Source organism: Erinaceus europaeus, chromosome 9 (assembly GCF_950295315.1).
Source record: "Erinaceus europaeus chromosome 9, mEriEur2.1, whole genome shotgun sequence".
Lineage (NCBI taxonomy): Eukaryota > Metazoa > Chordata > Mammalia > Eulipotyphla > Erinaceidae > Erinaceus > Erinaceus europaeus.
The window spans coordinates 20,962,532-20,985,705 of NC_080170.1; the positions used below are offsets into that span (position 1 = coordinate 20,962,532).

At 44.4% G+C, this 23,174-nt stretch overlaps 1 protein-coding gene and 1 long non-coding RNA gene across 9 annotated transcripts in view; one reads left to right on the top strand and one right to left on the bottom strand.

Moving 5' to 3' along the window:
• Positions 1-23,174, bottom strand: part of ZBTB38 (zinc finger and BTB domain containing 38) — a 126,777-nt gene that overhangs the window by 100,625 nt on the left and 2,978 nt on the right. For 3 of the 8 annotated variants that reach the window (XR_009551524.1, XM_016191229.2, XM_060197508.1), the window contains exon 3: positions 1,008-1,073. The exons of 1 other annotated variant lie outside the window; for it this stretch is intronic. The gene's annotated coding sequence lies outside the window, so the exon portion shown is untranslated. Of the gene's footprint in view, positions 1-23; positions 197-1,007; positions 1,074-1,913; positions 2,153-7,723; positions 7,739-23,174 lie in introns of those variants that run through there. 4 more of the 8 variants (XM_060197510.1, XM_060197509.1, XM_060197511.1 and 1 more) reach the window with 3 other exon arrangements.
• Positions 1,081-22,501, top strand: LOC132540360 (uncharacterized). The gene is made up of 3 exons (XR_009551527.1): positions 1,081-1,323; positions 9,423-9,573; positions 22,416-22,501. It is a non-coding gene; the product is annotated as an uncharacterized LOC132540360 (long non-coding RNA).

Consider the following 23,174-nt stretch of genomic DNA (forward strand, 5'->3'; position numbering starts at 1 on the left):
AAAACATGCAAATTCCAACCTACCTGTATGTATCATTTAATGCAGTGCTAGCATGACAGGACACTCAGCCATTTTTATGTAAAGCGATGGAGACCAACTGATTTCTCCGTCTTCTTGCTCACAAGTTTTAGATGCAATTGTCACACACACACAAAATCATACGCAGAACAGCTTGAATGGGCTGCGCTCATGAGCACTGAATTTATCAACAGGAAAACAAGATTGAAAAAGAAAAAAAAAAAAGGAAGTTTCTCATCCAAGGTTGCTCTGAAGCTGCAATCAAGGAGATGGTGTGTTGAATTTTTTTCCCTTTCCTCCTCTGAGAGTTCAAAGCCCGGAGCTGACCACTGCAAAAGCCACTGTCACGTTTGCTGAAAATCAAACCACTGATACCAGCATATTGAAAATACAAAAAATGTGAGAACCAACTTGTCTGCACACCATGGAGTGCATGTGAGTTACAAATAGATTCCACCTTGCCTTCTACCTGCATAATAAATATGTAAGTTTCAAGTGTTTAATTTGATATTCACATTAATTAACAATACAGCATACATTATTTAAAAGACAGCAAGTGCAAGGAGAAAGAGGAGACACCATCTGGTAGTCGAGTTTTGTTGTTGTTTTTGTTTTCAGTATTTTTTTTGGGGGGGGAGCTTTTTTGAGAGAGAGAGAGAGAGAGAGAGAGAGAAGTAAGATCTTATTCTGAATGTGATGAAAAGCAAGCACCCAGAAACAAATGAATCGGAACTGAAAGGTGATGCTGAAATAGCTGAGGTTATAATGAGGCAAAAACAAGTCTTCGCGACCAGATGATATAGCATCCAGAGCATTTACATACCCACATCAGAAATACTAGGCAACGTGTAATGAATTCTACACACAGCATGCACACACAGCACAAGCACGGCTAATCCTGCCTGCCTGCCATCTTAGGCTCGCAGGAGCAGGAGGCACTGCAGGCAGCACACGAGCACTGGGGAAGGAGGAGGCAGGGGACAGCTCACCTTAAATGCGGTATCTGATTAATGTTGTAAGTGACATTGCATATCAGCCTCAGAGTCTTGGTTCAACTGGGTAGGAGGGAACAAAGAAAAATGTCATCAACTGGTGATGCAAGATGAGCCCAATCACTAAACACTGTTTAGCAAACTCCGAATTCTGCAACCAGGCAGTAGAAGTCATTTCAAACACTTCAGCAGAGCTCCTGCACAATGACTGTCTCCTTCTGCTTCTGAGAATCAAACAGTCCTTTGGCTAAGGAAGAAAATAAGCGGGGATGAATACTGTCCTATCTTCTTCCGGAAGAAGGCTTTCAATACAGTATGTATCTGGCTGGGGGTGCATTTTATAGCATTAATTTTTATAGAATTGCTAACAATAGCAACAACCAAACACCAAGCCTGTTAAGCTAGTGCAAAGCAAAGAATAATAATAGCAAGGCTGCAGCATTTCTAGCTTATTTTTCTAAATGTTAAATGCTGCCGGCAGGCTTGTGGAAGAATGCATGATCAGCTGTCTGCACTGGTGCTATAACCTCTAACCACAGCGTGTAAATGTATCCTGCTAAATCTATCTGCAGTACAGAACGGCAGATACCGCCTCCATTGGAATTGTGTAAAAAATGTGAATGAATTTGCTTAGAGTTAGAAGAGAAATATAATCAGGACAGAAAAATACACTGGTGCTCAGTGTCTGTGCAGGCATCGTGAGCGATGGAAGCTATCGTTACGATAGTGACCTAAATAATGTGAAGACTTAACAGCAGCACACTGTTCTCAGACTCAGAACATAGGAAATGCAAGACAATTTTTCTCCTCCCTCCTCCTTCAACGCTCAGTGGTGAAATAGCAAGCCATTAGCACTGGTATCAAAAGCTTCTGTCTACATATGGATGTATACATCTCACATACTGGAAAGGAAACCGTGCTGTCCCAAGATGCGATGCTTCTTTGTTTGACTTGGAGGCTCAGCTTAGCTTTGCGTGCAGGATGACATTGACATCACAGAGGTCAGGGCTGATGCGGGAGTGAGATCCGCTTTATGAGCAAAATGTTTTCCCAAATTTCAGTCTCTTTTACTCAAACACCAAATTCCATGTCTTCAACACCACCTTCTTAGACTTACTGGTCAAGACTGACGGGCTTTAGTTTGGCTGTATGTAATCAGGCGAAATAACCTTCTGGAGAGATTCCAGTTCATAACCAGGGTGATTATTATTTTTTTAAATAATAAAAAAGTGAGGAATCGTATGCATCTCCTTTCAACACACCCGCACATATGCACACATATGCACATGCATGCACTCACACAACTGAAGCTCAAATTGCAATGAAATGTTGAACATGTAGAACAAAAAAAAAATGTGGAAGGAACTGCTTATTCAGGATTTTGAAGAAACGCCTAATAAGCAAATGCTGTTTTGCTACAAAACCGGTGCCACCAAGTCCCTAAAGAGAGGAAATCAGCATAGTTTGCTCAAAAAAAAAAAACTCCATCTCCTGCCAGCAGGTGAAAAATAGAAAAGCATTTCATTTATCACTCTGTATAAAACAAGACATCTTTTATATTTTTTAGGAAATCGGGCAGATTCCTTCCCACTCTTTCTTCAGCTACAAAGGAACCACACCCTACCCCCACCCTTAGGTCCTGGACATAAGCCAACATTTTCATAAAATGTTACAAGACTGCCTTTAAATACATACTATGCATGGTTTTCTTCTTGGTTCTCAGAAGTCTTTTAATTTCCAAGTGCATTGTTAGATATGATAGTGTGAATTAATTTTAACGCATGCAAAAATGGGTTAATGTTTTCAGCGGGTGACAGTTTTTCCAGTGGGTCCATCTTCTCAAAGGGCTGGCTAAAAATATTCTGGTTAGCAAAATACTCAAGAACCTAGCTAGGAATGGAGGAAAAGGAGGAAGGGAGGGAGGGAAGGAAATGTGTTTGTTCAAACATCTTGACTTAGGTACCAGGTCACACAACTGAACTTTCATTTCTAGTTCTCAGTCTCTCTCCTTCCTCAGAACCCAAGTGATTTTTTTAGCTCAACGTGCAGAGTATCTAAGCCCTCCTCTAACTTCAGCAATTAAAGCCTCTGAGATGCATTGTCCAAATGGTCAGTCATATCTGAACTACACTGAGCAATCTTCTCTTTGGAGAATTATCTCTCCCCCACCACTAATCCAGAAATAATCATGACTCTTATGGAAACAGTAGCTCCAGGACTGGATGGTGTTGCACTGGGTTAAGTGCATATCCTATGAAGTCTAAGGACCGGCGTAAGGATCCCAGTTCAAGCCTCCAGCTCCCCACCTGCTGGGGGTTGCTTCACAAGCAGTGAAGCAGGTCTGCAGATGTCTATCTTTCTCTCTCCCTATCTCCTCCTTCTCTCTCAGTTTCTCTCTGTTCTAGCCAATAATAATAATAATAAAATGGAAAAAATGGCCTACAGTAGCTGTAGATTCATAATGCCTGTACTGGGCCCCAGCAATAAGCCTGGAGGAAAAGAAAGGAGAGAGAGAGAGAGAGAGAGAGAGAGAGAGAGAGAGAGAGAGAAATAGTAGCTCCTGAGCTAACACCAATGCTGGAACTATCTTCCCCACCCCCACATCACTGCTCTATAAGGTCTAGTTACTGTTGACAGCAGCAGAAAATTAGAATGGAGTGTCCTTAGGCTAATTCCTCCTTTACCATGGAGGTCGAGGGTGGAAAAAGACAATCACACTGCGTGCCAAGGCACTACATAATAGACAGGAATCTATAAAGCAGGGACCTTCAATTGTGGGGTCAGAGGAGTTGTAGTAAATGCTTAGCATTTGATGTTACTGGGGTCTGTTAGGATTTCTCCCATTAATAACATTCAAAAAAGCTACACATTGCCATGAGAATATAAATTACTATCATGTCGGCTAAACATGTAAGATATGGAGTCACCTCTGAGCACATAGAACTTAAGTCTCTGCCTTCTCTGCCTGGATAATAAATGACAATGATGTGAGCCGCAGTGCCTATCAGGCTCCTGAGAACAGAGGACAGTGCCGTGTCCCCTTCACAGAGGTAAGTGGTGAGTGTGGCTGGGCAGTGAGGGTGAGTATGACTGTATTTGTCCACTGGAAGCCAGGGCATGTGACTACTAAACCTCGCTGTGACTTCTCTGTCCACTTTCTGACAAAATAAGTCTCAAAAAGCCACATCTTGGTCCATTTTGTGATGTTCCAAAAACACTCAATGAATAGACGTGGCCCATTCACTAGGCCTGCTTGCACAGAACACACTTGAACTGGCATTGAAAGTACGCAGATGGGTGAGCTTGTTTGCACAGACATTCTCAACCCGTCAGTCCTGTTTTGTACTTTCAAAAAACCACGGCTGTACCTGAATCGCTCAAGCTTTGTCCGGCATGGACATGCATTCACTTATTTGTTTGTTTGTTTGCTTGTTTATTTTTAACTCCTCGTCCACCTTAGAGTATATGCACAAACAGACAATGAATGAAAAATTTAACCAGTCTGCCACTATGATGGCTGGAACAGGAGGAGCCCCCCCCCCCCCACCCAGCCCAGCCCAGCAGGAACAGGCTGGAGGAGGACAGAGCTAGCAGGAAGGGTGCGCCTCTCACTCTGACCAAGGCTTTTACTTGTCCACAGTCTCCTAGTTCTGCAGTTGGAGCTCAATTTGTCTCCAGTCCTGGGGGTCAAAGTTAAATTGCATGGCTTATGCAGAGTACAGAATTCAAGTATGAACAAAGCTCAATTCTCAATTTTTGTTTAAACAAACAAAAACCAACATGACGTCCGGACGCTGAGCCCCAAAGGAATCCTTGGTTTATAAACATTTGGATTAGTCTCTATGACCCTTTAATTCATTCGCTGCATTAAATATTGTAGCTGCTTTACATTTACACCTGATTCAACATCTGTAAGTGATTTTGCTATCTGGTTAGGCTATTCTAAGCTAAGTTTTCATTATTTATTCCATTATTTTCTTTTTCAAGTTTTATTTTACGTATGTATTTGCTTACTTTTAATTTTACCAGAGCACTGCTCAGCTCTGGCTTATGGTGGTGTGGGGGTGTGGGGGGGCGGAACCTGGCGCTTCATAGCCTCAGGCATGAAAGTCCTTTGTGGAACCTTTATGCTGTCTCCCCTACCCTCACTGTTTTCTTTGAGAAGGAACAGGGATCAAACCTGGAGTTTCACACATGTGAGGCATGCATTCTATGGCTGAGCCATCTCCCTGACCTAATTTTTATTTTACTTTATTTTTTATGAGAATGAGACAGACAGATGGACACACACACACAATAGTACCCTACCACACATGGGGCATCACTTGCTTTGTCAGTCTTGCTTTCTCATACGATGCTGGTAGTTGAACTCAGTGCCTCACGAATGAAAGGCAGGTACTCTACCACTGACCCACCTCCCCGGCCCCAAATCTAAGTGAAAAAAAAAATTTTTTTTTTTGCTTACATTTTTAGAATCTAAAAAGTTTAAAACATTTTCATGAGATTGGCTATCTGTGGTGATTCAGCCTTAGAAACTGCACAATTTACCAATAACTACAAACATATTTGCGTGATATTTCAGCCTACTCTAAAAAAATATTATTTGGGAGTCAGGCTGTAGCGCAGTGGGTTAAACGCAGGTGACACAAAGCTCAAGGATAGGTGTAAGGATCCCGGTTCAAGCCCCCAGATCCCCACCTGCAGGGGAGTCGCTTCACAGGCAGTGAAGCAGGTGTGCAGGTGTCTGTCTTTCTCTCCCCCTCTCTGTCTTCCCTTCCTCTCTCCATTTCTCTCTGTCCTATCCAACAATGACAACAACAATAAAATGACTACAACAATAAAAAAAACAAGGGCAACAAAAGGGAATAAATAAATAAGTAATTTAAAAAACTTAAAAAATATATTATTTTTACTTATCCCATATAAGAGAGTTTCACAAGGGTGAGGTAGACAAATGATCCCTCCAGTAGATGTAGTGCTGCAGATTGAACCAGGAGTCTCAGGCCTGCAAGTTCTATGCTTTGGCAGCTGAACTCTCTCCCTGGTCACACCATTTTAGCCTAATTTTTCATCAGAGTTTCTTGATACTTTGAACATTTACATCTTGACTAGAGATATGGACAGGGACTTCTACACTCCCCCCCCCCCCCGTAGTGCTTAGCTCTGGTTGATGGTGGTGCAGGGGATTGAATTTAGGACTTTGGAGCCTCAGGCATGAGAGTCTCTTTGTATAATCATTATACTATCTACCTCTGGGACTTCTACTTTGGCCAGAACTTAAAGTTAAATAGCTTCTATATCATGATGTGTGTGTGTGTGTGTGTGTGTGTGTGTATGTGTGTGTGTGTGTTTGTGTGTGTATCTCCAACATTTAAGTGATATAGTACTTAACATTAAGCTAATAATCCTGTGATGGCTGCATTAGTTATTTATTTTAGGTAAAGAACAAACTGAGATTGCCAATCACACAGTAAACAGTTAAAATTCAAACTTAACATTCCAAATCTATCCACCAATCCTAAGTGAATAAGCCCTCCCTCTCCATCCACCATCCACTCAGTTTAAGAATCTTCTTACCCTCTTCCCTGATGCCACCATTATCCCTGCTTGTATGAAACGACCCCCATTCTCCAGGCCCCAGGTTACTGTGGGTATAACAACAGAAGACAGGCCGCATCAGCAGGTTAAAAGAATAAAAGAGGAGGAGGAAGAATCAACTAGACCATTCTGGAAAGCCAATGGTAGAAAGGCTAAGAACATTGATCACAGATTTGTCTTAATGTGGAGATGCTAAGTAAACAACAAAACCCTACGTTTCCGTTTGAGGAAACAACTTCATCTCGTGAAGTTTCCATGTCACAGATAATGAAGCTGAAGCTGAGACAGAGAGAGACGGCCATTAGCCCAAGACCATGCGCTTAATAAGTGGCCTTACACATTTACTATGTGAAACAGTGTAGCTCACTTTCTTTTATACCTGGTCTGATGGATGATCATTTGTGAGTAAATCTGTTCTAGTAAAGGGAAAAAAAATCATTGTGACCATCAAGACTGGCCTGGTTTCCATTCCCAAAGAGTGTTCTTGACCTAAACAGATCCATCCCCTACCATATTATTTAAATGGAGTTTTAAGAAAACGCCTGATTTCTGAATGAGAAATTTTTCTGAGGGCGGGGGGGTTAATAGCATAATGGTTATTTAAAGAGATTTTCATGCCTGAGGCTCTGAAGTCCCAGGTTCAGTCTCCTACACCACCATAAAACAGAGCTGAGCAGTGCTCTGCTAATAAAAAAAAAGAAAGAAAGAAAGAAAGAAAAAGAAAAGAAAAAAAGAAAGAAGTTTGGTGTTCTAAATATTCTTATAAGACTGACTCTGTAGGGAGCCAGGCAGGCGGTGGCACACATGGCACAAAGTGCACGGACAGGCATCAGGATCCTGGTTCGAGCCTCCGGCTCCCCACCTGCAGGGAGTTTGCTTCACAGACAGTGAAGCAGGTCTGCAGGTTTCTGTTTTTCTCTCCCCTTCTGTCTTCCCCTCCTCTCTCCATTTCTCTCTGTGCTATCCAACAATAACAATAATAACAACAACGATAAACAACAAGGGCAACAAAAGGGTTCTGCTGAAGGGTGGCCTGAGGCAGGCTGGCACGGCCTACAAGGGCAACAAAAGGGAAAAAAGTTTTTTTTTTAAAAAAAGACTGACTGTAGACATACCTTATCTCATCAAGATCCCTTCCAGCTCTAGAAGTTCTTGATTTGAGGAAATAAACAAACAAACAAACAAACAGCCTGGCTTGCTCATAGTTCAGTTAGGCCAAAAGCTGGACTTGTCCCCTAGCTGTATGACCAGCTACCTTGCTTTAGGGTAGCAGTTTTATATTCCAATCAGATGGCTCTCACAGGGAGTTTTCTAACCAAGCCCTTCAGCTTCCCCCACCTGACTCAGGGCTCATGAGCCAGGAGAACAAAGGATTGGGAGAACAGGCACGTCTGAGGAGCTTGAATTCCTATTCTTAGACATGAGCTTTCACACTTGATAACGAGACTTGAGCAGTTTAGCTTCTCTGACTGGGGACCAAACGGAGGGTGCCCCCCTCCAGGAAAGAGCTGGAGAGAGAAGGGCGATACCAGCCACGTGGTGTTCAACAGAGTAAAAGGGGCAAGTGACTCAGGGCTGAAGAGAGACTGTGGGGTGGGGGTGGGGGAGGTCCACCCCGGCCTGATCCAACTCAGACCCTCATGTGGAAACTTGCTCCACAGGCGTCACTGCCATTTTCAGTACCCTCAGCCCCTTGGCTTTAGCAACAGAGTGATTCCTGTGTTGGTTGCCTAGTGCAATGGAAACATGGCACTAGCAATGACTGACATGGGATGCACAAGGGGGGGGGTGGGAGCACCCCCGCGCCCCCCACCCCCCACCTCAGGCTCACTTGTGACCATGACTGGAACAAAAGGCTCTTCCTGGCCCTGGATGGCAAACACACATTCAGCAAGGAAGTGAAGCTTCTCCTGCTAGAGAAACTGACAACCAGACTGAAAGATGGGATGGCGGTGGAAAAGGCAGAGAAAGGGTCCTCACAAATTGCTAAAATCTACCCCACTGTTCTCTATCCCAGGCTAACAAAATTCTAAGGCTAAACCCAGGGACACCTCATCTACCTTCTCTGCTTTAGGATGATGATTCTGTAGCTCAGATGGGCCACAGCCACGCACCTCTGGTCACACAGCAGCTGCGTTAACCTCAGTGACGCTTCACTTCCTTTGGGCCGGAGCTCAAACCCCAAGATGTTTCTGTTGCATTGAAGTCCCTGCCTGTACTTATGTCTCAGAATTACTTTCTGAAAAATGTGTGTGTGTGTGTGTGTGTGTGTGTGTGTGTGATGGCACCTGGTGTGATGCAAGAGCTCCCATGGGTTCACACTTGATTAACCAACACCAAGCCTGGGGCCTTCCCCTGCCTCACTGCTACCAGCAGAATCACAAAGCTATATTCTGAAAGTGTAGATCTTGTTCCCAAGAGTTAAGAAATGGGTCTGAGGACTAAAGATACTAGTGGAAGTCTTTTGAGTACTGAATCACTTGTCTGGCAAGCTGACTACAGGGTCTGCCTACATCTTTCACTCCCAGGACAGAGAGAGGAAAAGCAGAACCAAGACTGAGACCTGAAGACGCTAACACTATTGTCAAGAAGTATTCCGCCATTTTCCTGGGAGCTTAGTAGCAGAGCATTTCACAGAGAGACAGGATGTGGAAGGTACTTTGGAGAACATCATTTCTTTTTTAAAAATTTTTTATTATCTTTATTTATTTGATAAACAGCCAGAAATCAAGAGGTAGGGGGATACAAAGAGGGAGAGAGACAGAGAGACGCCTGCAGCTCTGCAACACCACTAATGAAACGTTCTTATTGCAGGTGGGGAGTAGGAACTTGAACTCAGATCCTTGCACATTGAAACATGGGCACTCAACCAGGTGTGCCACAACTGGCCCTGGAGAATATCATCTCAATTTCTTTGAGAGAACAGAAAATCAGGTTCAAAGGATTGTTATATCTTTGATAAAAGGTAGGTTCTTTAATTCTTAGTATTCCACTTGTAACCCAACACACAGATTCAGTTTTTTTTTTTTAAAGAAAAAAAAAGCTCTGGGAATTGGGTGGTAGCACAGAGGGTTAAGCACACGTGGCTCAAAGCATAATGACCAGCAGAAGGATCCCGGTTAGAGCCCCCAGCTCCCCAACTGCAGGGGAGTTGCTTCACAGGCGGTGAAGCAAGTCTGCAGGAGTCTAGCTTTCTTTCCCCCTCTCTGTCTTCCCCATCTCTCTCCATTTCTCTCTGTCCTATCTAACAATGACAGCAATAATAACAAGGACAACAAAAGGGAAAATAAATAAATTAATTAAAAAAAATTCTAACCTTAAGTGGGGAGATTGCATAAAGTTATCACCCCCAGCCTGTCATATCTGATGTCACAGAGGTGAAAGGGTTAATCCCTGCTACACCATATGCTATGGTCTCTCTTACTCTGACACACACACACACACACACACACACACACACACACACAATCTTTTTTTTAAATTCTAATCTTTCAGTTAAACACGTACTTAATAAATATAGAATGAAAGAAATAATGAAGATATACCCACATAGAGACTTTAGAACCTATTTCTCTCAGAAGAAAATGCTATAGCATATGTGTCTGATATTTTAAATGCTTAACTGAATATAATTTTTAAGCAAAATTATAAATATTAGCCACAATATCACCTGGGGCCAAGTGTGGCTTGTGAAGAAGCATCAGAGTAGTAGACACAATTACTATATTTGCTCCATCAGATTAAGTTTAGCCAGCTGGAGCCACCTCTAGTCTATTTATTGTGCAAAGAAAAACTCAAGAGTTAGCACGAGCAGCTAAAAATAATCTGGTTTCATTTTCCATCGCTCAGTATGGTTTTGAAACCAAAAGGTGCAAAACGAGGGAGATTCATCAGCACCTATTAAAGCCTGGCCATCACAAGTGTTGCAGCTCACACGTGGGGCCCCCGGGGTAGACACCTTTGCCCCCTTACCATGATCTTGTCAGCCGAGTCCCCTAAGTAAATAAGGCTCAGCAGGAAACTGGGGTCAAAGGCCAGTCCCAGAGGGACTGTAGCTTGTGTGTGTATGTCGTGTCATATCCGGACAGGATGTCATGAAGACGTCAGCCCCATGTGCTCAGTCTCAACCTTAGGTGGTGCCAGGGACCCCTGTGCAGAACAAGGGACTAAACCAAGCTTGGATTTCTCACGACGGGACCCTGAAGAGGGATAGCAAAGCAAGTACCCCCTGACCTGAACGCCCATGACCTTGTGCAAGTCCATGCTGTGAAGCACACAGTTTGTGATACACTGAATTTCAGAATTGTCACTCCAGGGCCAACTCTGGTAGAAAGGAGAGAGAGGAAGAAAGAAAGAAAGAAAGAAAGAAAGAAAGAAAGAAAGAAAGAAAGAAAGAAAGAAAGAGAGAGAGAGAAAGAAAGAAAGAAAAAGAAAATACAGTAGAAATAAAAAGCTAAGTGTGAGTCACTACCACATACATCCTGGAAAAAAAAAAGAAAGAAAGAAAAAGAAAGAGAGAGGAAGGAAGGAAGGAAGGAAAAAAGGAAGGAAGGAAGGAAGGAAGAAAGAGGGAGGGAGGGAGGGAGGAAGGAAGGGGGGCGGGTGGTGGCACACCTGGTTGAACGCATATGTTACAATTCTCACAGACCTAGGTTGGAACTTCCGGTCTCCACTTGCAGAGTGAAAGCTCTGTGAGTGGTGAAGCAAGGCTGCAGGTGTTTCTTTGTCTCTCTCCCTCTCTATCCTTTCCCTCTTGATTTCTGGCTGTCCTATCCAATAAATACAATTTAATAAAAAAATTTTAGGGGGTTGGGCGGAAGTGCAGTGGGGTTAAGTGATCCAGGTTAGAGCTCCCACCTGCAGGGAGGTCACTTCACGGGCAAGGAAGCAGGTCTGCAGGTGTCTATCTTTCTCTCCCCCTCTCTGTCTTCGCCCTCCTCTCTCCATTTCTCTCTGTCCTATCCTACAACAACAGCAATGATATCAACAACAATAATGATGACAACAACAAGGGTAACAGCAAGGGCAACAAAATGGGAAAAATGGCCTCCAGGAGCAGTGGGTTCATAGTGCAGGTACCAAGCCCCAGCAATAACCCTGGAGGCAAAAAAAAAATTAAAAAAGAGGGAAGGAGGGAAAGAGGGAGGGAGGGAAGGAAGGAGGAAGGAAGGAAGGAAGAAAGACCAGGTGTTTGACAGAGGCAATGTTGCCTCAATGAAGAGGCAGCCCTCTCACACTGGAGTATTCAGCAGTGCAATGAGAACCTTCACTTGGCTGAATGAGCTTGAAAGGGGGCACAGAAGGGTTAATCTCCTTCCATTAGAGGAGGAGCCATTTGGTGGAGGGGAAGAGAATAATCTGTGTGATGAGCAGAGCAGACAAAGCGGCATTCCAGAAAAGAAATTACTGTGCACGGGTGAGAAGGACGATTTGGGCTAGATTCACACCGACGCCGTGATAACCATTTCTTAGATCTGAGTTTTTACCTCGCTTTGAAGTGACAGTCTCAAGGAGGGGGAAGGGGCATGTGCACACCCCGTGCTGGACTCCTTAGCTCTCTGACTCCATCAGGAGATGGTTCTCTCTGGAAAGTGGAGGGTGAGGCTCAAACCACAGAGCTCTGTTGAAGGCCTAACCCTGAATTAGAAAGCAGCAAAGCAAACAATCAGAGATGCACAGAATATATGTCAGTGGTTGAACCCCCCTTTCCTGGGGTAGGGAACACACACTAAAACCAAAAACAAACAAATACACAAACACAAGGGATGAGTAGCAGTGCACTCAGTTGCGTGTACACATTATCATGTGAAGGGACCCAGGTTCAAGCTCCCCACCTGCTCCCCACCTGCAGGGGGAAAACTTCACAAGTGGTGAAACAGGGCTGCAGGTCTCTCTCTCCTCCTCTCCCTCCCTCTCCCTCCCCCCCCCCCCAGCCTCCAGGGTTATCGCTGGGGCTCAGTGCGAATCTACTGCTCCTGGCAGCAATGTTTCCATTTTATTGGATAGGACAGAGAGAAATTGAGAGAGGAGGGGAAGATAGAGAGAAGAGAGACAGAAAGACACCTGCAGCCTTGCTTTACTGCTTGTGAAGTGACCCCCCCACTGCAGGTGGGGTGCCGGGGTTCAAACCCGGATCCTTGCACAGAGTCCTTGTGCTTTGTATCATGTGAGCTTAATAGGGCACGCTCAGCCCCTGGTGCCTTTCTTTCTCTTTCTCTCTCTACCTCCCACTTCTCCATTTCTCTTTGTCCTATTGTATTAAATTTTTAAAGTAAATTTTTGAAAAATGAATAAATGACTTCTAGGAGTGGTGGATTTACCGTGCAGGCATTGAGTCCCAGCAATAATGTCAGGGGCAATAAAAACACTTTTTAATTAAAATAATGAAACAACTTAGGGCTGGCAAAATAGAGCTAATGCCCCCAGAATAGAGCCTGGGCTCTGTACTACACTGAAGTAAGCTTCAGTGCTGGAATGTATCTCTCTCTCTCGATATATATATATTCATCCATACATATATATATATTAAAAATAGTAATAATAAAATAAAGTTGTCACAGAGCAGTGAAGCCCTGGTGAAAAACAAAAAAGAAAGAAAATACCACATATAAAACAAAAAAGGAAAAAAAGGGTTTTTTTCTGTTAAGTTTCAGTTAACCAGGTTGTTCAATGGTACAGTTCACACTTTGTGACTAAAGGAGAAAAAAAAACCTAAAAAAATTAAAATAAACAGAAAACCACAAAAACCAGTTGTTTTTTTAATACCTTAAAAATAGCTAGAGTCAGTAGAAATTACAAAAACAGTACAGTAAATATATACTGCATATGCCATTCTAACCAAAGGTAATTCTTTTTTTTTAATCATTGCTGGAGTTTCACTCCAGGATTACTTTTTTTACACTTAGGATAAGATAGAAACAGAGATAGATAACAGAGCCATGGACACCTGGGACTCCAAGTTGGGTAAATTCATGGCAAAGCAGGACCTTCCTAATGGGACTATCTCACCATCCCCAAAGATAACATCACATTGTACAGTGTCTAAACCAAAAAAAATAAGACACCTGACACTAAGGCTATTAAGCTAGGAACAGTCATTAATTGGATTTTCCTCAGAAGAACTGGGTTTGGACTGTGGGGAAATTTCAGAGAACAGTAAATACACACATACTCTCTCTCTCTCTCTCTCTGCCTCCCTCCTCTCTCTCTCTCCTGAAGATTGATGAATTGTATTGAATTCAACTCCATCAATTATCAATTGGTATTCCAGGCAAGAAACAAAAGGATAGCCATAGAGACTCAAATCTATGCCTCCTTCCAGAAGGCTAAGTGCCTTACTTACTAAAATAGAGTTTTGTTGAGACCCACTGGCTGCTTTAGTTTAGTTTAGACCCACAGCCCTGTTCCTAGTGGAGGGAAGAGCTGTGCGCTGTGGGAGTAGGGAAGCTGTAGGAAGATCTGTGCTAGTTCTTGACTTTCTTTTCTTTTTTTTTTTTCCCCTGCCTCCAGGGTTATTGCTGAGGCTTAGTGCCTGCACTATGAATCCACTGCTCCTGGAGGCCTTTTTTTATTTCCCCTTTATAGGAAAGAGAGAAATAGAGAGGAGGGGAAGAGGGGGAGAGAAAGATAGACACCTGCAGATCTGCTTCACCACTTACAAAGTGACCCCCACGCAGGTGAGAAGCTGGGGGCTCGAACCAGGATCCTTGTGCTTCCTACTATGCGTACTTAACCCACTCTGGACTCTCTCACCCTCCCTCGCCTCCACCTGTATAAAACTCCTGGGAGCAGGGGCTCTTGATCCGAGTTAATCAGCTTCAGCCTGGGAGTGTGTGATAAAGCAAAATTTCCCTTCAAACAGAAAGCAGGTGTGGTAGAGCTTGACTCTCTGGCACCAGACAGTGTTCCCTTTTGTTTGACTTTAATAGGTCCAACACACACTGTCCTTGGACATGCTTCCTCTGTTGAACACTCGAGACTCCTCAGCAGTATGTGAACACTTGGGTTTCACAAAATTCTGATGTGTGCTCCCTGGGATTTGATCTGGTGATGCTGTTGCCATCAACCCAGCAGAGTCACCACACACTGGCCTGTGCATCTATGTCTTGTCAGCTACTCAAACACCGTCAAGAAGATGACTCAGTTGAGGAAGTTGTGCAGGAAGTACCACAATGGTGGCTCACATGACCCCACCCACACCGTCTGAAGCACCACCATCTGCTCTGCCTCTGATTCAGGGGAGCTGGCAGGTCACCCCAGAATCTACACTTGTTCCAACTGCAGTTGCCCAAGTTTGGGCCCAGGAGGCCAAGGCTCAGGACAGCTGTGATGCTGCCCGGGGCCAGCAGCAAGGACCCTCGGTGACCTCGACAAGTCTCTGGTACTCAGGTTGCAAGATGGGCAGGGCACGGGGCCAAGAGGTGGCACACCTGGTTAAGCACACACATGACAGTGCACAAAGACCCAGGTTCAAGCCCCAGGTCCCCACCTCATGAGTGGTGAAGCAAGGCTGCAAGTGTCTGTCTATCTCTTTCCCTCTCTATCTCTCCCCTCTCAATTTCTCTCTGTCTATATCCAATAATAATAATAAAGCTAAAAATATTAGCTTAAAAAAAAGATGAGCAGGGCACAAGTGCTCCTACAGGCTCAGTACTTCAGTTGATACTGTCATGGATGTGGACCTGAACATAGAGGGGATTAAACAGTTATTTATAGAGCCTGGTCATGAACAGGGGGTTTGTAGGGTAAGAGGAACTTGTGGAGAATTTTATTAATAATAATTATTATCATTATTGCCACCAGGGTTACCTATGAGGCTCAGCGCCTACTTGCAAACACACCATTGCTGGTGGTCATTCCCCACCCTACCCCACCTTTTCTTTTCTTTTTTTCTATCTTTGATAAAGTAGATAGAAACTCAGGAGGGGGAGAGAGGGAGAGAGACAGAGAGACATAGCACTTGCTTCACCACGTAAGAAGCTTCCTCCCAGCAGGTGGGGCCCAGGGGTTTAAACTGGGGCTCTTACACATGGCACTGTGTGTGTTGCTGCCTGGTCCCTCCATGGAGCTTATGAACTGGAAAGTCAGACTTAGGATGGTGGGCCTCCCTCCCAACACCGAGGTGGTCAAACAAGAAGGGAAGCTGCCAACTGCTATCGGTGATCAGTGGGTCTGGTCTGACGGGTTTGAGCAGAGCTAAGGATGAACTGTCACACTTCATCTTAGAGAGGTGGTGAGAACTTTTTAAAATCTGGGTATTGTTTATGTACTGTGTTCCCCATGACTAGGGAATTGTCTTCATTTCCATTTTCAGTACTTCTCTGACCCACTGCCCTTTCTTTGGCCAAGTACTCTACATTACTCCTTGCCTGAAAACACAGCGCCTTTCAAATCAGCAGAGGCACACACAGCAAGGGCAGATCTTTTCTCGAATCGTGGACTATGCAATGAACTCCACCAGAGTCGAACCCCAAGAACACTGGGTTTGGGCTATCTGATATGGCCCTGGAAGAAGGGTGTTGGTCCCAGATTGGTAAATTGGGTGGACATTAACTCCATCAAGGAAAGCCAGTCTGGAAACTGAAGGACAGCTTCAGGGACTGAATTGCCCACCTGCTTCTGGATGGCTTAACCCTTTGTTACAGTAGAGAATAGATGATACCCATCCACTAAGGCCTCTGTTCTGGGGGATCCATGATGCTAGAGGAGGGGAGGTTTGGGGACCATTGCACCCTTCCTCCTTAACTGTCCAAGACTCCAGTACCTGACTCACCTGCTTTCTCTCTTATTCTGCCTGTATAAAAGATTGATACTGGAGGGTCAGGCAGTAGTGCAGCAGGTAAAGTGCACATGGCATGAGGTGCAAGGACCAGGGTAAGGATCCTGGTTTGAGTCCCTGCCCTCCCACCTGTAGCGGAGTTGCTTCACAGGCAGTGAAACAGGTCTGCAGGTGTCTGTCTTCCCCTCCTCTCTCAATTCCTCTCTGCCCTATCCAACAACAACAGCAATGGCAACAATAATGACAACAACAAGGACCACAGCAAGGGCAACGAAAGTGGAGAAAATGGCCTCTAGGAACGGTGGACTCATAGTGTAGGCACTGAGCCCCAGCAATAACCCTGGAGGCAAAAAAAAAAAAGACTAATACTTCTTGGAGAAGGAGGATTGGCCTGAATGAATGGACTCCAGCCTCCCACTGCACAACAAAGTACGTTTTCCCTTCCTGAAAAAGCTGTTATGGCTGTTTGGCTTTCTGTGACCCTGCCAGGTGGTGAGCACTTGTTGGGCATCTTACTTTTATCTTCTGACTCTGGGGCGGCCTCTTCCTAGGCTGCAGTGACATGCGTCTGTGTGGTAAGCCCATGGCTGCCTCCCTCCAGCTCCAGTGTGACTATCTCAGGCCAGCAGATCCTCAGGTCCTTTGCAGGGTCTCGTCTGCCTAAGTGCGACCTGCGATCTGAACCTACCTAGAAGGTTGAGCACAATGCCTGCCAGGAAGGACTTCCCTTCATGGTCAGTCTTCTCATTGCTGCCTCTTCTCTGCTGCCCATGGGTGGGGTGACCTGAGTCCTCTTTCGCCTCAAGTTCTAGCTTTGGCTGGGTAACCACAAGGAAGCGAATGAAATGTCCTGGGTCTCAGCCATATTGCATCGATAGTAACCTTTCCCCACTCTGAAGCTGATAATGTTTTAACTATACTATTACTGTGACTAAGGGAAAATAAAATTCAGAAGCTGAAAAAAAAAAGCCCATCCTTTAAAATTATTATTTAGATATAATCACCCAGCATCCTGAAACTTTTTTCTAACAAGTATTTGCTTAGATGAATGTTTATTAAACTGAATGTAGTAGATCAGTGCTTGTCAGGCTTTAGTAGGCAAAAGAATTGGAAGGGCTGATCAGAATATCTGCTCTTGGAAGTAGATGCTGGGACCTTGTTAGAGGCTGATTAATATACCAATCTACACCAGAAACTCTTAAAATAGGTAACTTGGGACCAGGTGTTAGCTCACTGGGGAGGGTGTTTATTTTGCCATGTGTGTGACCCAGGTTCGAGCCTGACTCCCACTGTACTGGGGGAACCTTTGGTGTTTTGGTGTCTTTCCCGCCATCTCTCCCTTTCTATCTGCAAAAGTAGGCCCAGAACAGTGAAGTCCTGGGGATAATGAAACAATAAGGTCATGTGATCTGCTGGCTCAAGTCCATGAAGTTTCCCTAAAACAGGGATGTTTTGCCTTCGGCTCACAGTCTAGTGCTGCCAAAGGACTTAAAATTTAATAAATCTAGAATATATATATATATATATATATATATATATATATATATATAACAATGTCAAGTGGTTTTTTTCTTTTCAGTTGATAATTTTGTATGGTTCATTAATGATATTATAAATATTCCCTACTCCTACTCTAAAATAACCACAAAGGGAGATCTGTATGGGCAGGCGATCTCACCATTGTGTCCTGAACCCCACCTCCCCAGAGCTCTACCCCACTAGGGAAAGACAGAAACAGGCTGGGGGTAAGAATCCACCTGCCAATGCCCAAGTTCAGTGGAGAAACAATTACAGAAGCCAGAACTCCTACCTTCTGCACTCCCAAAACAATTCTGATTCATACTCCCAGTAGGGAAAAAGTGACAAGAAGAAGATAAGAGGGTTCTGAACTCCAGTTCCATCAGGTCCCATATAGAGAGGGCAAAAAGGGGGGGGGGGCTAGGTGACGGCACATCTGGTTAAGTGCTTACATTACGGTGTGCAAGATCCCAGGTTCAAAGCCCCTGGTCCTCACCTGCAAGGGGAAAGCTTCACACGTGGTAAAACAGTGCTGCAGGTGTCTTTCTGTTTCTTTCTCTCTGTCCTTTTCCTCTATCTCTCCCTCACCTCTCAATTTCTCTATGTCTTTATCCAATAATATAGATAGATAGATAGATAGATAGATAGATAGATAGACAGACAGACAGACAGATAGAGAAGAGAAGACGCAAAGGGGAGACATATTTGGATGTAGTAATAGGGTTATGTGTGGCTTGAAGGGGAGGGAAGGACTGGACCTAGAAGAAGAAGGGGGTTACTCTGTACAAATACAGAGAGTTGTAGAGATGATGGTTAACCCATGTCTGCAACCTGGGGAGAACCGTGGTGGACTGTAATGGAGGGATCAGGGATTCAGAACTCCGGTGGTGGGAATGGTGTGGAATTGTACCCCTGTTGACATGTAATTTTGTAAATTAATATTGAGTTATTAATTAAAAAAAAAGGGAAAAAGGGAGTCGGGCAATAGCGCAACAGGTTAAGAGCATGTGGCACAATGCTCAAGGACCGGCGTAAGGATTCCAATTTGAGCCCCCGGCTCCCCACCTGCAGGGGAGTCGCTTCATGGGTGGTGAAGCAGGTCTGCAGGTGTCTATCTTTCTCTCCTCCTCTCTGTCTTCCCCTCCTCTCTCTATTTGTCTCTGTCCTATCCAACAATGACAACATCAATAATCAAAATAATAACTATAACAATAAAACAACAAGAGCAACAAAAGGAAATAAATAAAATATTTTTAAAAAAGGGAAAAAAGACCTATCTGTGAGAATATTTACATATTTATAATAGTAGAACGCTAAAGGCCATCAAAAAAGTTACTGGTCTTAAACTGAACACATGCCTGCTATTCTGTAAGAATCTCCTGCCTCTCCCACAATGCTAGGCAGACAGGCTGCTCTTGTGATCTGGGGAGGCACCACAGATGGCAGACTGTATCCTGGTGTGGGAAGCACTACCCAGGGTTACTGCTTTTATGCAGGGGTTTCAAAGCCTTTGGCCAGTGCACTGGAAGCCCCATAAAACACCAAGAAGCTGCTTTTACTTTTTTTTTTCTTTTTGCCTCCAGGGTTATTGCTGGGGCTCAATGCCTGCATATCCACTGCTCCTGGAGGCCATTTTTTTCCATTTTTGTTGCCCTTGTTGTTGCTACTGTTATTGTAGTTGTTGTTGGATAGGACAGAGAGAAATCGAGAGAGGAGGGGAAGATAAAGGGAAAATAAAGTGGGGAGAGAAAAACCTACTTCACCGCATGTGAAGCGACTTCCCTGCAGGTGGGGAACCAGGGGCTCGAACTGGGATCCTTAACGCTGGTCTTTGCACTTCACGCCATGTGTGCTTAACCCACTGTGCTACCACTCAGCCCCCAGCTTTTACTTTTGGCAACTTGTCTGCCCTCATAGATGTCAGTGAATCTCAGGTCAAACCTTTCTGTGAGTGAGATTGGAAGCCTCTCAGGTTGACCTCTGGCCTACAGTCAAAACTTTCCAGATGCCCTTGACATTTTTACAGTGCAGTGCTTTTGCTAGTTAGAGAGTGGTGCTTCAGATCTTGGATAGAAATAATTCAGAAAGACAAGAGAATTTTAAAATAAAGGGCAGGGATAGATGGCACAGTGGTTATGCAAAGAGACTTTCATGCCCGAGACTCCAAAATCCCAGGTTCAACCCCCTGTACTACCATAACTCAGAGCTAAGCAGTGCTCTGGTATAAATAAATAAATAAATAATAAATAAACTTGCAATATTAATAGCAATTAAAACAATACAAAAAGCCAAGACACCAGCATCAACCAGTATGAAGGTGATGGTTTTCATCACCACCTGGCTTGCCATAAATTGATCTAAGTTGCCCAAACAACTTCACATATATTGCCTTTGTTATTCTGACGGAATCATCTCAGGTTTACAGTTAAGAGAAAAATCACCATTTAGAGCAGAGGAAGTGCTAAAGTTCTGATGAAAGCCAGAGGCTTCCTGAGTTTAAGAGAGAGAGAGAGAAGGGAAGAAAGAGAGAGAGCAACCCTGAGACCTTTGGGTCCCAACGTGACAAGCAGTCAGGGGATTTCGGCCTGAGAATGACAAAGCCCTGGTACTGTGAATTCTTAGCTTTGAAGATGAGGCTGTATTGCAAAATCCTCTAAAAGGAGTAGTGGAATATTCATAATACTGATCCAGGGTAAGGAAGGGGCTTGCAGTTCTGTGCTTTGAAAATGTTAAGCCTCTGGGGTTAGAAATAACTGACGGGCCAAAGGCACTGATTCTATGAGCCTGCCCTACCTTACAGTGGTCCAGGCTATGATTCTACAGCCACAGGAGCTCTGGAAAGACTCCAGTGCCCCAAACTTGAATGAGACTCCTTATGTTTCATTAAACCTCTTTAGAAGATGAAAATAGAAAATTATGGTTATGAAGCTCGAAGAAGTCTTGAGTTTTTTCATGATGTTTGTGCTGATGCTCCTTTGAAAATGTCAAAAATCAAAATACGTTTGCCCAAGTGTCTGTTTGTCCCTTCTCCCTTGGTGCATCTTGGAGGCCTCCTGGGTTTGGTGCCTGAACTGTGGGGAGGTTATGGTAGTGGTGGTGAAGTTCTGGTTTGCTGGAGGTACATCTCTTCCTGCTGGGGTATGCAACTAGACACTAGATATCAGGAGGCTGACCCAACCCACTCACGTGTCAATCCCTGCATTCTGAGTGCCTGAGGAGAACTTGTCACAGGGCAGCTGAAATCAACAACTTATGACCAGCAAGTCTCCCAAGTGAATGGGCCCAAGTATTTCTCTTGATGTGACAGTGGCACTTCCTTTTTTTTTTTTTTTTGCCTCCAGGGTTATTGCTAGGGTTCAGTGCCTGCACTACAAATCCACTGCTCCCTTTTTTTCATTTTACTGCATAGGAGAGACAGAAATTGAGAGGGGGAAGATAGAGAGGAGGAGAGAAAGATAGACACCTGCAGACCTGCTTCACCACTTGTGAAGTGATCCCCCTGAAGGTGGGGAGCCGGGGGCTCAAACTGGGATCCTTGCATGAGTCCTTGCACTTTGTACTATGTGCGCTTAATCTGGGGCGCCACTGCCTGTCCCAGTCGTGGCCCTTCCTAGGTTTCTGGATAGCTTATGACTTCCAACAACCCACCATTCCTACTTGCTCCCAGCAATTACAACCTGTTACTAGTGTTCAACATATTTTTTCTGACCACGCATGCGTGCGGTACTGCTGAGTGGCCTCCTAGGGCCAATTTCTACTCTTTAGTTTTCTGACAGCTAGAGGTGGAGAACAAAGGAAGACACTCAGAAAGAGGGGAGGCACTAGAGGATGGCCTCACCATCCATGGGACTTCCCCAGTGCTGTCCATTGTTCTCCCACATGGGGGCTGAATTTGAAAGCAGACCTCACACATGGTGAGGTGTGCACTCCACCTGACAGGTCGTCTTGCAACCCCTCAATGTGCTGTCACCTTATACAGCACATTAAGTCGCCTACAGGTCCAGCAAGCTGTCAGTTTACTTGTCACTTCGGGACACATCAGCCCAAGAAAATGGGCTTTCAGAGGTTGGAGCATCTTTGTAACAAAAAATTTGTTCTGCCCCAATTGTCCTCAGTCCACTTCTGTTAATGAGGGGTCTGGGCAAAGGTGACACCAGGCACAAAGCTCCATGAGAGTCTGAAATGCTGTGTCAAGTTGGCCGGTAGCTGGCCTTCCCACACAATGGACAAGGTGTGTTCTTCAAGGCCGTGGGCACCAGAAATGTCAATTCCAGGGGTCAGATTCCACCAAGAAACCAGTGTGTCTAGCCAGGTACTGACACCAAAACTAAAGAACTAAGCACCAGGCTGTTCAGGAGTGTAGCCTGGTTATACACATGGACCAATGAAACACATTTTATTGAAGGTCTTCTTTTATTTGTATTTAATTTTTGCCACCAGGGTTATTGCTGGGGTTCAGTGCCTACATGACTTCACCAATCCCAGTGGCCTTTTTCTTTTCTTTTCTGTAGATCAGGGGTGGGGAACATCTGACCTGCTGACTGTAACATTTGGTCTGGACCTGCCCAGGCAACCACAGGCAGGACTTGAAACACAGTAAGTACTAATCTTTAATTTGACAATTTTGTATGGCTTGTGAATGATGTTAAAAATATCCAAAATGGCCTTTGGCAGAAGAAAGATTCCCCACCCCTGTTCTAGATAGAAGGTGAGAAATAGGGATAGAAGAAGAGAGAGAAAAAGAGAAGAGATACCACAGTACTGCTCCACCACTCAGGAGGTTTCCATCCTGCAGGCATCCTATGTGGTAACCTGGGACTTAAACCTTGGTCCTTGCACATGATAAGACATGTGCTCTACTGGGTGAGCCTCCTGCTGGCCCTCATTATAGATGTTTTGTTTTTTGTTTGCCAAAACACTTCTCAGCTCTCCTTTATGATGGTGCAGAGGAATTGAACCTGGGACCTCTGGAGCCTCAGGTATAAAAGTCCTGTGCATAACCATTATGCTGTCTCCCCCGCCCCGTTCCATTATGGGTTTTTATGATTCCCACCACATGGCACTATGACCATCAATGGCTTGGAAGGCTACATAAAACACAAACCCAATTCAGGGTTTGCAAGGCAGGATTTACAACCATAACACTCAAGATTTTAGTAAATGTTTTGAAAGTTTTCCTAAAAGACAAATACTGGAATCACGTATCAGATCCTCCAGGTAGTGTTAACTCTCCTCAGAATGAGTCTTTCAAGTCTCCTTTTAAATGTTTC